Raw genomic sequence first — 18,315 nt, 5'->3', positions numbered from 1 at the left:
TCTCTCCTATATTCATCTGTTGCTCATGTCTAGCGCCACTACTGGAGAAGAACTGTGGGCTTCTCAGTGTTCCTCACCCTGAGGTCGGCTAGTTTTCACAGAAATTTAGCTTTGTTAAAATGTGTCCTGAGTTGGAAGACTGGAACAGATGGGACAACTTCGCCAACTTCATGCTTTACCTAGAGCTGGCTCTGCAGTCGAGCTCCATGGGGAATAAATGATTTTGCCACTAAGTTCTAATGTGACTAAGGCCCTCATCACACTCTAAGCCTCAGCTCTTCTAATCATTAGAGTGAGGATAATAATGTCTACCTAACGGGGCCATTGCAAGGGCCAAATGAGATCATAGAAGTGAAAGTTCTGGGTAACTGTAACGTATGGTGTGGATGGCGGGGGCTGCTGTTGCATCCAGCCTGCTGCCTGTTGGGATCTTGGTTAATTGGGCCTGGCTAGGTTAGGTCCACGGACCTTCCCTGCACCTTTGGTCACCTTCACAATACATCTCATGCCCTTCCCCGGCACCCTTTTATGTGATACTGTGCTTGCTGTTGCCACCATTAAGCTGTAACCCTCCTTTTTAAGAAAAAGACAATAATGTAGACAGAGAGATGACAGGCACACAGACCAACTGACGATCTCTATACAAAGAGACACATTAAATAAATACCTGTTCACATTATGGGCAAATAATGAGGTCAGTGTACTTAGGAGTAACCTGGTAAGAATGGGCTTGTCTGTACTTCCTGGGTGATTGACTGCTCTCAGCAAAGTCCTCACATTTTCCAAACAGAGGAGTGGACCTGGGAAAACACCACCTGCTTGAAACCACATTAGACAAGCGCCTCAAGGAAAAGCCGTATCAGCATGTTCTCCCTTACGGGGCATCTCTTACAGTGAGAAAGGCTTAATGGATAAATTTAAGTGAATTTATCTTTTATGAGGCTCCCAGTGCAGAGGCTGTGTGTTCCAGAGCAGCGGAAACTGTGATATGTAAGATTTATGGAGTAGTTAGTGCTGTTGACAGTACTACTTGTCTCCATGTGGGTTGCTAGCCCACTGATACAAAAGGGTCACCTCCAGATCTTTCTTTTTCCTGGGCTTAATTTTCTCTCTAGCATGATTTGGTACATCAAATAACACCCCGAAAAGACACAAATAATTAATTTATAGCCTACTTTCTATTCTGTACTGGATGAAATATCTTATGAAAAATTATACAGCATAATTTTTTTAAAAATGCATCTTGGTATAGCTTTAATTTCAAGTGTCTCTTGGGAATACAACTTCCAAAACAACTTACACTCAGTTTGAGGGATCTTTGAGTCTCAGGAAAAAGGTGGAAGGCTGAGGTTTAAAGCAAAAGGCATTCTTGATATCTGTGGTCTACAAGGTGCTAATTACCACAGCGTAATGTCTCCATAAAGGTATCAGGCATTGATAATAATATCAGCTATTATTATTTGGCATGTTTTTCCTAGAGTTTGCTTGGCAGAAGACACATAGAGGGTTACCATGAATAAAGAAAACTTAGCTCTGGACAGGCTACAGCCAGCATGCAGCATGCCTACAGCAAGAGGTCCACAAAGGGGAAGAAGGTTTGTAGCCCTGGATGAAGACTAAGGAATTTGAGTTTTGCTTTGTTGGAAGAAGGGAACCAAAGGAGTTTTCAAACAGGGGAGTAATGATCAGATGAATTCACAGAGTAAGGGAGTCTCTTTGTCTGAAATTGTCATCCCCTTTTCCCCTTCCCACAACGTAGCTGGGAGGTATTCTTGAACTAATCTTGGCTCAAAAACTGAACCCTTAGATGACAATTTACTCCACCACTGTCTTTCAAGGGTCTCTGCTTCCACAATACAATAGCCAGTGGATTCTTTCTACCCCAAACCAGAAAGAGATCCTTCCAGGAAGTGGTGAACAGCTGTCATGCCACATGACCACATTCCGTTAGGAAAAAAGTCTCTTCACATGATAAAGGGCAAGTGGCTTAAAAATCATTTAGTGTAGTACAAACAAGAAAACTGAGGTCCAGAGAACAAATATGGTTCGCCCAAGGCAAGTAAAACACTTAGTTGGCATTCATGGGGCACCTCCCTATTACAGGCTTATGCTGGGCACTGGGAATCCGTGAAAATAAGACATGGTCCCAGTCCGTAAGGAGCTTACAGTCTGGTAGAGGACAGGAACACATAAACATATTTTAATAAGTGATCTCAAGAGGCATTTGGAATTGAAATCGGTGATTACTACAGTGCTATTCAGCTCTAAATTTCTATGCATCTATAACCAAAAGCCTTTAGTGGGATAATACATGAAATTGGGTGTTATAAGAAAATAAGAAAGGAATACTTGGCACCAGCTGGAAGATCACACAGGGCTTCTTGGAACTGGTTAGGTTAGAGCCACCTGCGATAGCCAATCTTGAAGGTGGCCCTCAGTGATTTTGCCTCCTAGTATCCATGCTCCTGTTTAGTCTTCCCCCACACTGCATCATGACCAGCCTGTGTGAACAACAGAGCCTGATGGAAGGCATGGTGGAGGCCACAAATGGTTCGTGGACTTTATCTAATCTCTTGTATCACTCTGGGGGAAGGTAGCCCCCAAGCATGAGGACACTCAAGCAATTCTTGGCCAAGTCTATATGAAGAAGAACTGAGGCCTCCTGCCAACAGCCAACACCAGCTTGTGCCAGATAGGTGAGTGAGCCTATCTTGTAGCCCCAGCCCCAGTCAAGCCTTCAGATAACGCAGCCATGGTGGACATGGCCACAGTCTCATGAGAATCTGTAAACTGGCACCAAATCCTGACTCATGGAAATTGTGAGAGACAGTAAATGATTGTTGTTGTTTTAAGCCACTAAGTTTTGGAGTAATTTGTTATTAAACAATAAATAAGGAATATAGCACCTGTGTTAAGAATACAGGTCTTCTGTTATCCAACTCAGTAATCTCTTGACTATTTTTAATTTAGCACCCCAATTTTTTCCGGTACTAAAAACTGATCAGGTAATTTTTATTATCCTTATATCAAGAAAGCTGATATTCTCTTATTCAGTAAATATGATTTAATATCATAGGTTGCATTTTTTAAATTAAGGAGTGATTTGAAAAAAGGTTTATGGAGTTAAACAGAATATTCACATTTTTTTTCCAATTCTAGTCAATATGATGTTGGCGGCCTTTCAACAAGTGGCCTTTTCTTCAATTGCCTTCTTTATATGGTGACATTTTGGCAAGAGGGTTTCTTTTCTGTGTGGTAGCATTTCTGAAATAGTTGTACGTGGCTTCCACTGTTTGTTTGTTTTCTAAATAGTAGGTTTATGAAAAAAAGCTCCCTGTTTCAATTTGTAAAATAATGTACTTCACGAGAAACCTAGGATGGTTTTGTCAGTGTTTTTAAACACAGGAGATTTTTGTATCAAGGATTTTAATTCTCAGTCTAATTCAGTTTGGGGAAGAATTTCTTTCACCAGAAGTAGATGACAAGGATGGAATCTATGCATATGGGGAAACTGCTTCTAATAGGTGTAAATTTCATTTAAGCAGACCCAGGTGCTCAAACCAATTAGAGAAAATGGAACCTGGCAGATGGAGAGAAGCTTACCAGAGTCCTCTGGGAACAGGGCTTTTCATCACAGCTCATGCGAAAAACAATGAAAATTTGGGAGATTACTAAAAACCATTAGCACCTTGTCAACCACAGATAATCGAGAATGCCTTTTGCTATAAACCTCAACTGTAGCCTTTTACCTTTTTCCTGAGACTATGAAAGACCAGGTTTTGGTAGTTATATGGAGCAACTCTGCTTGCTAAAATGAGCAAGTCTGACGTCCCTCACCTTAATTCCTTCTGCTGCTACAATCTTATGGTTAGCTAAGTGTTCTCCTAAAGAGATACCACACTGTAATGATACCATAGAAGTATCAGGCATTAATAATAATAGCAGCTATACTTATTTGGCATATTCTTCTCAAGTTGTAAACTGCTATCGTCATCTGGGCCTTGCTTCCATTGTTGTCACTGGGATGTCTTGGGGATATGGGGCCCTACCACAAACCTCCACCCCTAACCGATGGTCTTAGAACTTCCTCCAAGTACCAGCATCTTGAATTACATCTGACTCCGGTGAGCACATATTCTGAAGCCATCTGGCCGATTTGGGTGCTGGTCACTTGGTGTCAGCCAAGCAAGGACTCTAGAGCAGAGACAGGCAGGCAGAGGCAAGCTCTACCCTGGGTTATCTGCAGCTGTAATCAATAAAGCTGGTGGCAGAGGATGTGGAAGTCAGCGGGAGCACTTTTATCCAAGGCTGAATTCAAGGGTTTGTCAGCTGGAAACACAGCCTGTGCTCTCGGGTAATTCCTAACTTCCTATTAGAAATAAACAAAAAGTTTGCTCTGCTGAATTTCCCAGTAGAAATTTCTGCTTCTCAGCTTGGCAGCCAGTCCCTAATGCTATCACTGAAGATAGTAAATATATTAGGCCAGGCCACTGAACTAGAACAAAAAGGATGGGAAAGGCCATCCTCTCCCTGACCTCTGCTCCTTGGAGCGACTGACCCTGTGGGAATCCAGATGTATCAGGGTTTTCCGGGCTGGAAGGGGACAAGGGATGGGGGTTGGGAGGTGAGAGGAAGACAAAAGAAGGAAAAGAATGCTGAGTGAGCAGAGGGGACAAGCCCAAGCACTCCCTCTGGTTTACGGTCCCCCTAACCTCGTTGGAAGTCCGAGGCCCACCCAGGGCTCACTGACCTGGTCCATTGGGTGAGGGCCAGTGCCAACCCTGATGGGCAGATGGGGAATAGAGGGGATTCTGGCTGAGAATTTAGAGGCTGTGCTCTGTGGGATTAAAATGGATGGCCAGTTTGTGGCTGAGGCAGGAAGGCACCCTCCCCCCAGCCAGCCCCTTGGGATTGTGCCATTTATACCTGTGTCTGTGGGAAGGAGCATCTTATTGAACATGCTGACTTTCCTAGGCCTGACATACCAAACTGGCAGCTGTTGTCAGTGTTTTGTGTCATAAGGAGCAGGCTTCCAGGTGACACATAGCCATGCTGCTCAGAAGGGACCAGTTCCCAGGGGAAGGGACGGGAAGCTCACAGTTGTGCAGCTGGAAACCCAGGGACCAGGTCTGGAAGACGAACACGTACAATAAGGAAGAAGAAAGAAGTTCAGAATTTGACGGGCAAGTCAAGGTTGGGATTCCAGGTTAGAGGCAATGCTGAGGCCAGACCCAACAGGATCCTGAATGGGGTCAGGGAACTGTGTCATCCTTAAAGAACTGAAGGAAAGGCATGTGCGCGCACACACACACACACGTGCACGCACGCACGCACACACACACACCAGTCTTCCTGTGGTTCCTATTCTTTTGTCCTGGCTCCAAGGTTAACCTGTGTAGACCTGAAGGGTCTTAACCGAGATTGCCAAATTTAGCAAATAAAAATACAGGACATCCAGTTAAATTTGAATTTCAAGTGAACAATGAATAATATTTTAGTATGAGTATTACATAGGACATACTTATGCTATAACATTACTCATTGTCGATCTCAAATTCAAATTTAACTGGGTGTCCTGTATTCTGTCTAGCAACCCTAGTCCTAACCCTGGATACCCTTCACCTGACTCAAAATGGCCTCTTCGCAGCTATTAATGCTCCCAGACCCGATGCTTTCTCCACAAGCACCTTCCAGCAGGCTTTCTTGGACTCGGCTGCTGGTCCACTCAGCCTGTCCAGCCTTCTGAGGGTGATGGACTTCACAGATGTGCTATCGGAGGAGCCATTACCTACCGTGAAAGATGCTGGTGCCAGGTGGAGACTCACCGCTGACCTGCGGCCAACTCTGCTCAACCTCAGCGCATTCCTTCCCTGCTCAGCTCATCCTTGGCTCTGAGACCTGCAGCAGGGAAGGGCTAAGCACAGTTTCATCACAGACCTGCAGGATGGGCTCGGTGTTGGTTCCTACTATGACTATGGCCTGGGGATACTTGTTAGACAGGTTCCTCTCAATTTAATTTCACTTTTAATTTTCCTTTTTGGAAATGAGTGTGAAAAGTACTGAGTGCCAGGAATTTCTTTGTAGGATGTCATTTAATCCTCACAACAATACTATGAGGTAGGTAATATTATCCCTATTTTGAGGATGAGAAAACTGAGCTATCACTGTATTACTACTGGCATATGCCAGAGCTTGAATTCAAACTCGAGTCTTCTAAATCCAAGTCTGAGCTCCATATGACTGCCCAGCTTCATCACTGGCCACCCAAACAGAAACATTTGAATAATTAATTAATTGTACATAATCTCTCTCCAGTCTTATCTCCAGCTCTTTATCATTCTGCCACTGACACACCTCTCACTACTGCTATTTCTCTAGTCCGGGCTCTTATCATGGTTAGAGAGGACAGGAGGCTCTTGGTTGATCTTCTGCTTTGGACTTTGCCCTCTCCAATGCATCCACTCGTCAAAACTGCTTTCTGGAAAGTGAATCTGACTACTTACTCCCCAACTTAAAAATGGTCTTATATCTACATGGCCTATAGCTGTGGTTCTCAAACTTGAGTATGCAAAAAAACCACCCAGAGAGCTTTTAAAATGCACATTACCAGCACTTCTGCTTCAGTAGATCTAGGGCCAGCCCAGGGATCTGTATTTTCACATGCTCAAGATGGTTCTCATGCAGATGATCCATAGACTCCACTCTGAGAAAGGTCTATAGGATAAAATCCAAAATCCTAACCTGGCATTTAATAATCCTCCAATTGCTGGTCCAATTTCTATTTTCGGTCTCATCCAATTCCCCAGCCCTGTATCCAGTCAACTGGACTCTTCCCCTCCTGGCCTCTCCCGTCTGCCCCCTCCTCCCATTACCTGCATGAGTCACTGTGAGGAAGAGGAAGATCAGGGCTCTGGAGCCTGACTGCACAGTTACTTAAAACACCGTACCCCTCATGCCTTAAGTTCTTCAGCCATAAATAAAGTAGAATAACATCTTTATCATAAGAGTGTTATGAGGAGAATTACTGTCAAGTGTTTAAAGCAGAATTTGGCACTTAGAAAGCACTCAATGAAAAGTTAACCATTATTATTTTTTATTGATATAGCTTTGCTCATTTTGTTTCCTCTTCCTGGGATTTTGTTTCCTCCTATAATCACCTAGAAAAATTCCTTTCATCCTTCAAAGTCCAGTTAAGAAGCCATAGTCTCTGTGAGATCTTCCTGGGCTCCTTCAGGTCCCATTAATTACTGCCTCCTGATCTATTTCCCATAATTATTGCTTTGTGTTCTTTTTCCACACTATTATATTACTAAGTAATCCCACATATTCTATCTACATACATGAACTGCCTGAGGGCACCTGCTTTTCTGTAGAACTTAATATAATGCCTGGCATATTTCGTAGTTTAACTACTCATCACTACTCCTCATTCCATAAAATTGGTTGTTTAATCTATTATTTTAAAATTGAAGTTTGGGGGCTTTTTCTTAATTAAATGCAATAATTGTACTATTAAATTAGCTCTTCTTTTTTCCCAACTCTTCTTACTATACTCCCTGTTTTCTTTTTTTTTTTTTAAGGGTCAGTCAAGACTTATTTTGAGAAATAAGATAAAATTCAGAAAAATGAACTTATTTTATCCTCCATTTAATCAAATATTTTATGATTGCATGGTTATAATTGCAACTATGTTCTAATTCTTAGAACAAACTAAAAAATAAAATGTTGATTGGGAAGGTTATACAATTATACAAATGAGTGGTATAGTATATGTCACATTTATGAAAGCTGCAAGAACATTTGAAGACTTCAGCATTTTCCCAAGGGTCCCTCACAATTCTTTGAAATTCATGTCTTTCTTTTTGAAGTACCTATCATGTCACCATCCTTGTTGATTTTCCCTTTTAGAATTGTTAAATGGTCTGCCAACTCCTCCTTCAGCAATGTCTTTGATATGTTTTGAGCAGAGCTCCAACATCACTTTCATTGACCCCATAAAATCTTGCATATTGTGCATCATGAACAGTTTCACTTTGTAACTGACTTGCGTTGCTTTGACACTCTTCTTTCATCTCATTAGTCTCATGAAGAAGGCAATAATGACAGGAGAGAAGAATATTTGAGAGGCCATTAATCTTTTAAGTGGTTAATTTGTTACTAATGCTTTCTTGGGACAATGAATGTTTCTTCCTTTTATAACCCTCTAATTGCTGGAAGCCAGTTAATGAAATCCCAGGTAGGCAGGGCTTTTGGTACTTAACTTCAGTTGGTCCTTGAAACTGCTGCACATTCTTTCAGACCTAGAATATTAAACTGGAAAATTTTTAGCAATGAGGAATCTAAGCCCTAGAAATAATGAGTCATCATAAAGTCAGTGGCAGAGCCAAGGCTAAGGCCAAAGTTAGACTAGTCCATGGCTTTATTCTTCAGACTACACTGTCTTATTGATCCCCTGTGCACAATGAATTAAAGCGGAGGACACAAGGAAAGAAAACAGAAGATATATTTCTGTTCTTGACCATGATGAAGACTCACTATGGCCCTGGACAAGTCACTTAACTCTCCTGGGTTTTAGTTTTCGCTGTGGTCTTATACAGCAGGAAATAGTTGAGGCTACTGGTTTGGGGTCCCAAGGACACTAGGAGAATTTTGCTACTGCCCATTCAGAGAGCAGATATACCAATTCAGGTGGTCACAACACAAGGCATGAACTGAATCTTTGGTATTTAATGGTTAAGTTCCCCAGGAAATGACTGCAGTTCACGGACCATTGGCTCAAAGGGCAATGAGGTCCTGTCATAGCTCTATTCTCATTCCCCAGGACCTCTCACCCAAATCCCAATGCAATTCCCACATCTCATGAGATATGACCATGGTTTTCTTGTTAAGAAAACTATACACCATCAGATATACCTTCCTATCATGTGCACACTCCCCTTCATCCTAGACTTTCGTTCTCTCTTTTTTCTTGCCTTATGCTTCAGAGGACAAGTTTTCTACTCTTAGAAGGCCGTCCTTCCACCTAGCTGTTAACCCTCTGGGATTCTGCTTGCTCAGTTTTCTCCAGTTTTTTCACCACCATCAAGATCATCAGTCTTTTCCTTTACACAAACTCAAGGAATCATAGAAGCTTGAGAGGTCATCTAACTGGAACCAACACTGGATGCTTGCCTCCCTTCCTTCATTTCTCTGACGAGCAGGAATCCCTTCTGTAATTTATGGGTACTTCACGAACTCCTACAAGTACTCTTTCTCTTCTGTTTCTAAAGGGAGGCACAGATTTCCAGTATCCTATAAAAAAACCTTTATTTGATACTATAATCAATTCGATGATTACCTGTTTTTTCTCTCTCACATTCTCCAAGTTTTATCACTGCGGTCAGTGTGCAATGAATAGCCTAGCTGTTTTGCGTTCCAAATGCCTTATTTAGGATTCTGGTGGCAGGACTATTCTTTCTCTATTCTGCCTGCAGAATCCATAGTGAGGCTGTCAAATGTTGTGTTTCAGATGGATGTGTCTGAGTCTCATAGGGAAGTTTGGCTCCTACCAGCTGATGCTAGCAACTTGTTCAGTGGTACAGGCTATGGAATATAGCTACCTTGGACCCAGGACCATTTAATATGAATAAATTGAACTTTCCATAGGCCTACAAAAAAATTGAGAAACTTTTCAAAATAAGAAAAGGAAACTGTGAAATCAAAATTGATAAATGTTTAACTAAATGACTCCAACTAGTCAACTACATCTGAACTCACCTCTTACATGGTTAAATAAGTTATATTTCATGTGGGATGAGAGAACATTTTAGGAATGTGGGATGTGCTCTCCAAAAGCAAAAGCTCCTGACACTTATGGAAGTCTCAGAATGGTCTCATATTATCTGACAGAGCTCACGGCTTTGAGTGGCATGCACTTGAGTGAGAGAAGAGAGTCCTTATCTGTATAGTCAGAACAGGAGAAGTCACATGGGATGACAGCAAAATTATGCTACAGTTCAGGCTTCTGGCATGAGGTTCAGCACATGAAAGAGTATGAAAGAATGTTTCTATAGAAGGTTGCTTCTCAGCTTTTGGCACCGGACACTGCAGCCTCAGGCCCAGTGAGACCAGGTCCAGCCTACTTCTGACCAAGTCAGAGGATGCACCAGAGGCTCAATACAGAGGGCCTGGAATTCAAACTGTTTTTATTCCATCAACAAATATCTACCAACCCCTGCCACATGGCTAACATTGTGCTAGTGTTAGGGAATACAGCGGTGAACAGGACAGGCACAGCCCTTGCCCTCAGGGAGCTTATAGTCCAGTTATAAAAACGAAACTCGAGCGGCTAATCACCAGTGGAAGAAGGGCCACAGGAAAGTGCAGGGTGCTGCCAGTGTTCGCCAGAGAGGCTCATCTAGTCTAGAGGTCGGGGAGGACTTCCCAGAGGAACTGGCATATAGTATGGTAACTGAAGGGTAGATATGAGTTTGCCAGGTAGAAAGTGTTTCACACAGGAAGCCCCTGTGCTCCTTGAACCTGATATCAGGAGACTAAGGATTGACTGGGCAGGTTGGGAGAATTCTTTTTTATTTATTTTTTTATTAAGTTTATTGGGGTTACATTGGTTAATACAATCATAAAATTTTCAGGTGTACATCATCATTTGACATCTGTATATTCTATTGTGTGTTTACCACCCCAAAGTCCAGTTTCCTTCAGCTACCATATATTTGATCCCCTTTACTCACTTCACTCTCCCCCTACTCCCTATATCGGACCCCTTTTACCCCATCTACTTCTCTCCTCCTCCCCCACCCCACTAGTAACCACTACGCTGTAGTCCTCTGGTTACCACTAGTCTATAGTCCATGTCTATGAGTTTCTGTTTGTTTGTCCTGCTCATTTGTTGCTTTTAGGTTTATATCCCACATATAAGTGATATCATGTGATATTCAACTTTTTCTGTCTGGCTTATTTCGCTTAGCATGATTATCTTGAGGTCCATCCATGTCGTCGCAAATGGCAATATTTCATCTTTCCTTATGGCTGAGTGATATTCCATTGTATATATGTACCACAGCTTCTTTAGCCAGTCACCTATCATAGGACACTTCGGTTGCTTCCATGTCCTGGCCACTGTGAATAATGCTGCTATGAACACTAGTGTACAAATATCTTTATAGATATGAGTTTTCAAGTCTTTGGGGTAAATACCCAGTAGAGGGATTGCTGGATCATATGGTAGATCAATTCTTAGTTTTTTGAGGAACCTCCATACTGTTTTCCATAGTGGCTGTACCAATTTGCAGTCTCATCAGCAGTGTATGAGGAGGGTCTCTATTGGGAGAATTCTTAAATGCCATGTTAGGATTTTGGATTTTACCCTCTCAGCCTTTCTCAGAGTAGGCTCTATGGGATTATCCGCATGAGAACCTTCTCGAGCTTGCCAAAATGCAAGATGGTCTTCTGTGTCCCCACTATTCTGAAGCCACTCCGGAGTGACCCACTGTCGCCCTAAATCCCTGCCTTATTTTCCTGATTTGCCCTGACTTTTGCCAGAACTACAGCTAGCTCTGCTTATTTTGTTGGGATTCTGCCCTAACTGGGTGTCCCAGTCTCTGGCCATGACGGCTAGCCGTTGGGTGGCCCAGCAAAGTTGTAAGGCAGCCACCACCTGTTTACAAGCATCGCCACTGCCCAGGACCACCACACCCCCCACCCACACCATCAGAACTCTCAGAGGTCAGCCCAGGCCGAATTGCCACCTCACGTGCCACCTTCCTTTGGCCTCTGTGACTGCCCTGTTGCGATGCAGTCCCACCATTTCCCTCCGGCTCATTCCTAAGGTTCAGCCACACCATGTAGCAGATCCTACAGGAATGCTGTGTGTTACAGAGCAGTGTTTCCCAAACTGAGGCATCTAATGAACCCTAAAAATATATTCATGCACCCCAGTTTGAGGAATGCTACACAAAAAGATAAATGCAGGCACTTAATGCAGGCACTTCTAGATGACACAATTGTAAACACAAAAACAAATGTGTACCTTGAAACCATGACAGCGCTCAGTTGTCAGGTGGTCAGCCATATGTTGTAAAATATGTATTTTTTTTTAGATTAGAATCAAATCGAATACAAAATTAATAATTCTTACTTGTGGTTAACCCTAGAACACTTTGTTGGACCCCTCAGGGCTTTGCAGACCTCTCTTTGATACAAGTAGCCTTGGAGTATAGAGAACACCTCACCTTTCTGGGCCTCAAGCTTTCCCATCTCAGAAATGGGTTTATATTGCTCACTTCTTACAAACCTCCCAAATGTTGTGAACATCAATGAGATGAAGTCTGTAAAGCACCACCTGAAGATGCCATGTGACTACAAATGTGTATTGTTATTTGTCTTCACCTGTCTGCTAGCTGACAGAGAAAGTGTCCTCAAACTTTCTCCTCCAGCAAAGACTCAATTTCACTTCTCCTTATAGAAATGACAGAAGGCCAAATTTTCAAGAGAAAAGCCACTGGTTTCTACTCCTCAGAGATTAGATTTTGGGTTTAGGTTCTACTTTTCAGATTAACTTGTCTACTGCCTATGTTGCCTTAATACTTGAAAGAAAAAATTTTTGAGTAATATTTAAACTACACTAGTACCCAATGAACCAAGGTTTCTGAGCAAATGAGATCTAGGAAGTAGTAAATGCACACGCACGTACACACACACACACACACACTACTGTGCTGAAGTCTTCGGGTATTGTTGATCTGTTACATTGTGCCTTTCTGTGAGTAGCTCAAAGCTCCTTGCAAGGAGGGCGGGGTTTATTGGTCCTCACCACACCCTGTAAGGCTTCTACCCTGATGTGGTACTGGGAGAGGATCTGCTTTAAGCTCTGCTTTTTCCCCAAGCCAACATACTCCTGTTTCTGTCCCAAAAGGGTGTGTTGTAACACCTGTAACTGCCAGAGGAGGGGCCACCACTGCTGTGGGGGAGGGGTCAAAAAAAATATTTGGAGTTTTCAGTGTTCCTTAGGAACTTTTTCTCTTCATAACAAAAATGAGAAGTTAAAGAGATTTCCTCTGTTCCCACACAAGCATAGCCTCCCCCATTATCAACATCGCTCACTAGAATAGTACTTTTTTTTTACCGTGGATGAACCTACATGGATATATCATAATCACCCAAAGTCCATAGTTTACGTTAGGGTTCACTCTTGGTGTTGTACAATCTATGGATTTAGATAAATGTATAATGACATGTAGCCACCATTATATCATACAGAGTAGTTTTTCACTGCCCAAAATCCTCTGTGCTCTGCCTATTCTTCAGAGACTTTTTAAAAACAGCCTGGAACCTAGGGTCTAATGAGGATCCACATCGCCAAATTCCTTTCGCGTCAAAGACCTGGTAAAGTACTGCATTGGTCTCAATTTTGTATTTTGGGTTGCTGCCTTGTAGGGATCTCAGATACCAAGCCTGCTAATAGAGGGTTTAGGGTGCAGGACAAACACTTCTCCTTCTTCAGCTATTCTCTGCATATAGCCGATATTTGTCTAGAAATGATCGTTGCTGCAAGTGGTGAAGGGGAGGGGCCCCATTTGGCAGGGTCCAGTCGGCATGGAGGATTCTGGAGTTGCTGCCCAGGGAGAAGTCAGACAGGAGTGGAAGGGAGACCCCTTTATGTCCTCGCAGACATTTTCTGGGGTTTGAAGTTTTGGAGCAGGTGATATGGCTGAATGACAGTGGTGGCTCCCTTGGGGGCAGGAGAGGGCAGTGGGGAGCCACTGGCCAAGATCCCAGAGGGTGAAAGGAGCAGCCTTGCCAACACAAGGGCCCAGCTTAGGAAACACTGTTTGAACTCCATGGCAACCGCTGAAGTCATTTTTCAAAGCTCAGGTCTTTCCAATTAGATTTTCCTCTTCAATCTCTTTCATGCTCTGCCCACCCCCACCTCTTAGTGCTGTGTTTTCTGTCCCCCTGGCTTTGTTGGCCTTACAAAGCTTCCTCTGGCATTGAGCTTGTTGTCTAGGAACAGGTTTTATCCCCAGGGCCCTGTCTTATGTCACCAGACATGCTAATTTTGGCTCTACACTGTGAAGCTGGTCTTGTGAAATTCTTTCTCTTCCCTAAATATGCTAATTAGTTTTCTTTCTTTTTTCTTTCTCACTTTCCCTAGAGAGTAGAATCACTCCCTGACCTGTGACGCTAGGAAGACATCACCTGCCCAGGAGGCTTGCTCTTCCCAGTGTTGTTTCAAAACTTTGCCTGCCAGGCCCACTTCTGAGCCTCACCCTGGGGAGCCTCCGGTGTCAGAGCCCTATCTGCCTTCTTTGCCCAGATGAGGTGGGGGCAGTCAAGGTTAAGGCCTCTTAAAACACACAACCTGGTGCCTCCACTCTCTACTCCCCTGGGGCCTGGGGCATTACTCACTCTCGAATAGGAGTGTATGTGCTGGATGTTAATGCTATCCACACTAGGAGTGTAGGTGCTGGATGTTAATGCTATCCACACTTGACCTGAGCCAGAGAAGGAATGGAGTGTGGGCTTTCGAACCTCCTTTTGGGATCTTTCAATCACGCATTGTGGCAAAGGAAGAGAAAATTATTTGGATTCAGGTGGCACTTGAAATATTTTTTTTTATTTTAATATCTACTATTTATATAAGACGCAGGCTTCCTATTGATGTTTTCGTCCCATTTAGGACATGTTTTTATAGCTGAGCCCCTGACCTTGCACCTCCTTCCTTTCCAACCCCCCCCCCACCCCACCATCTTCACAATAAAATAGGCCCATCAGAGTGCTGAGTAGGCCCAGTGGCTTTCCCCTGGCATAGAACTGGTGTAATTCTCCAAGATTTTTTTTTTTAAGTAGAATGGATTTATCTTTACAGAAAAGTTGCAAAGACAGTACAAAATTCCCCAAGACCCCTCACCAGGTTCCCCCTATTGTTAATATCTTACATTACCATGGATTATTTGTCACACTAAGACACCAGCAATGCTACATTGCTATTAACTAAACTCCACCTTTTATTCAGATTTCACTAGTTTTTCCCCAAAGTCCGTTTCTGTTTCAGGATCTCTTCCAGAATAGCACATTGCATTTACTTGTCCTTGGTCTCCTTTGCCCTGTGACAGTTTCTGATTTTCCTTGTTTAGATGACCTTGGCAGTTTTGAGTACTAATCAGGTATTTTGTAGAATGTTCCACGATTTGCATTTGTCTGATGTTTTTCTCATGGTTGGTTAGACTAAGATTATGAGTTTTGGGGAGGAAGTACCATTCTCATCACAATATATCAAAGGTCTATGTTATCAGTACAACTTAACATTAATGTTAACCTGGATTATTTGACTGAGTGATTGCGTTTCTCTGTTTAAGGTAACTTTCCCAGGCCCCCACCCACATTCTATGCTATGTTCTTAGGAAGCAGGCCCACATTCAAGGGTGCTGGAGAAAGAAGTTACGTTCCATCCCCTGGAGGAAAAGAATGTCACATATATTATTAGGAACCTTCCATAGGAAAGATCTCGAAGGTGTTTTTGAAGCAAGCCGGAAATTCCCTGCAGCACTTATTAGAAGTGCTGGATACATACATTTTGCAGGGCTGGTGCCACAGACCCCAAGGAAAGCATCTCATGGGGCCATACCCTGGGAGTTTTCAGTTCCTGGGTATTAAGGGAGCAGTTTGGACATGCAGCATGTGGGAGATACATAGATATAGGTATGGATATCGATATATATAAAACCACCATGTAAAACCATTGAGTCATTCAAAAACGTTTAGTAAGCGTCCGTGAGTGCACCACACTCTTCTGGGTGCAGAAGGCATAGAGAGGTAAATAAGACAATCTAGACTCCAGGCATTGCAGGGCAAGGTTACATGCAAGTCAAGAAACATCTCTGCACTCCCACTGTCAGCCCAGTGCTAGGAACTGATGAAGCAGCAATTGTAAAAGTGATAGGAATAAAAAGGAAAGTTCAAGATGCTGTTGGGGGCGTTACTTTAGAGGGCACCAGTGAAAGGCTCTCTGAGAGTGGGGTTTCAGCTGAAAGGTGAAAGATGAGCAGGAGTGAGCTGGGTGTATGGGGGACAGGGGTAGGACTCAAGGGCGAAAAGCTTACCAGGCAGAGAGAACAGTATGTGTCAAAAACAAACTAGTGTCAAGAAAGACATCTGGAAGAACTGAAAGAATGCCAGTATGTCTGGAACTGAGAAAGGTATATATAGAAAGAAAACTCTGTTTCCTGGAAAAATCACATGGCAATTTAGTCATAGGGAATAGTTCTACTTCCTTAAAATGAGCTTGTTCTGTAGACTTTAACACATAAAACTCAGTAATATTTGAACAATGTATTCACTCCTGCTTTAACTATTGTGCCAAATTTATGTACAAACATACCTAAAGTTCAAATGTTTCATAAATTAAATGATAAAACTGAAAATGTGCATTAGAAGTTTAGAAATGACTGGAAAGATATGTTAGTGCATGCTGATGTGTCCCCAGTTCCCCATTTCAAGACCGAGCCTCTCATTTCCCCAAACGCTGGACATGGTGGCTGCTGAGGGCTCACAGCGAGACCTCGGCATTGCTCTTCTCTAAAGAGAGCTGCCCCACCGAAGGTTCTACCCTCTCTCATGGGGCTGCCACATCCAATGACTGGTTGATGCAGAGGTACCAAGGCCTGGCTCCCTGAGACAACTATGAAGGGCCATTCTGGTGTCAAGGCTCCTGGATAGCCTGAGGTCTCTGTTACAAATGCATCACAGTTTAGCTTCCCCCTCTGCCCAATCCCACTTCTCTCACAACCTTACAGGTATCATTTCCAGGATCACTCTCCAATAAACTACTTGTATGCAGATCTCTGTCTTAGAATCTATTTTCTGAGGAACTTGACCTATCTATAGCAGATATACTATGTATTGGTTTCCGAGGGCTGCTAGGTGGCTTAAAACAATAGAAATTTATTCTTTCTCAGTTCTGGAGGCCAAAAGTCTAAAATTTAAGTGTCAGTAGGGCCAGATTCCCTCCTAAGTCTCTAAGAGAGAATCCTTTCTTGCCTCTTCTATTTCTGGGGGCTCCATATGTTCCTTAGTTTGTGGCAAACATCATTTCGGTCTCTGCCTCATTCTTCATAGGGCTTTCTTCCCATGTCTGTTTAACTTTCTCATCTCTTACAAGGACTTGTGATTGGATTTAGGGTCCACACTTACCCAGGATGATCTCATCTTGAGATCCTTAACTTAATTATATCTACGAAGACATTTTTCCCAAGTAAGGTATTATCTACAGGTTCTGGGTGGACATATCTCTTGGGGGACCACTACTCAAGCCTCTACATACACTAAAATATTTAAAAGATTATGACCCATAGTGGGGATAGGATTTAGACGTGATTTAAATTTTCTTCTTTGTAATTTTTGTTTATTCCAAATTTTGTACAGTAAATGCATGTTACTTTTGTAAGTAATTTTTAAATTGGTAATTTTACCAAGAGTGTGCAATCTGGATTTAAATGTGTTTGCCTCTGAGTGAAGGGCAAGTGGTGGTGACCATAGGTATGCCAAAGAACTCTCCCATTACAAATTATTGAACAAAGTGTAATTTTTAATACATTTCTGGGCTTACAAGAAACATGGTGAATCTCTTAAATTCTTTTCTACTCTTTTCTTCCCAAAATATGGAAAATAAAACCAAAACTAGATATAACAGTATAACAACCAAGAGTGAAAGGTGACCTGAGAATAAGTGCCAATGTAAGAGCCAGTCAGAGAGCATAAGCCTTGGACTTTGCAAGGTAAGGTTGCCATATTAAATCCAGAGACATCTTCAGGGGCTTAAGTGGTCCCAGAGTAAGAACATCATTCTGAATCTAGACAGAAGCAAATGCAAATTATCTCCGAAGAAAAGCACCCCTGGTTTAGGCCCATGGGAGTCCCACAGATTAAGTTTGAGCAAATATGAGCTCACAGTTAAAGGTTACCAAACACAAAATGAAACAAAACCACCATGTACAAGAGTTAGTAGAAGGGACAAACAATAGATTATAAATTATTAGAAAAATAAGAGTTTGGTAAGGTTGCTGAATACAAAATCATTATATAAAAATCAGTTGTATTTCTAGTCACCACATACAGACAGTTATAATTTAGTGTTTTTTTTTAAAGATACCATTTGCAAAGCAACAAAAGTACTATATTCCATAGAATCTAAGATACCATAAATGATAAGATGCACCATTATTTTATGCATCCTAAGAAAGATCAAGGACTGCCAATTATAATAGCAAGATGCCATCAATTATAAGAATCAACCTAGATGATGTTCAAAAGTAAGAG

The 18,315-nt window shown here is 42.4% G+C and overlaps 1 protein-coding gene across 2 annotated transcripts in view; it reads left to right on the top strand.

Annotated features, from left to right (window-relative positions):
- The window catches only part of BCAR3 (BCAR3 adaptor protein, NSP family member), a 185,106-nt gene that overhangs the window by 25,806 nt on the left and 140,985 nt on the right, over nt 1-18,315 (top strand). The gene's annotated exons all lie outside the window — the stretch shown is intronic.

Source organism: Pteropus medius, unplaced genomic scaffold, assembly GCF_902729225.1.
Source record: "Pteropus medius unplaced genomic scaffold, Ma_sr-lr_union100, whole genome shotgun sequence".
NCBI lineage: Eukaryota > Metazoa > Chordata > Mammalia > Chiroptera > Pteropodidae > Pteropus > Pteropus medius.
The sequence above is the reverse complement of the archived record's forward strand: the minus strand, read 5'-3'. Positions and strand labels throughout refer to the sequence as shown.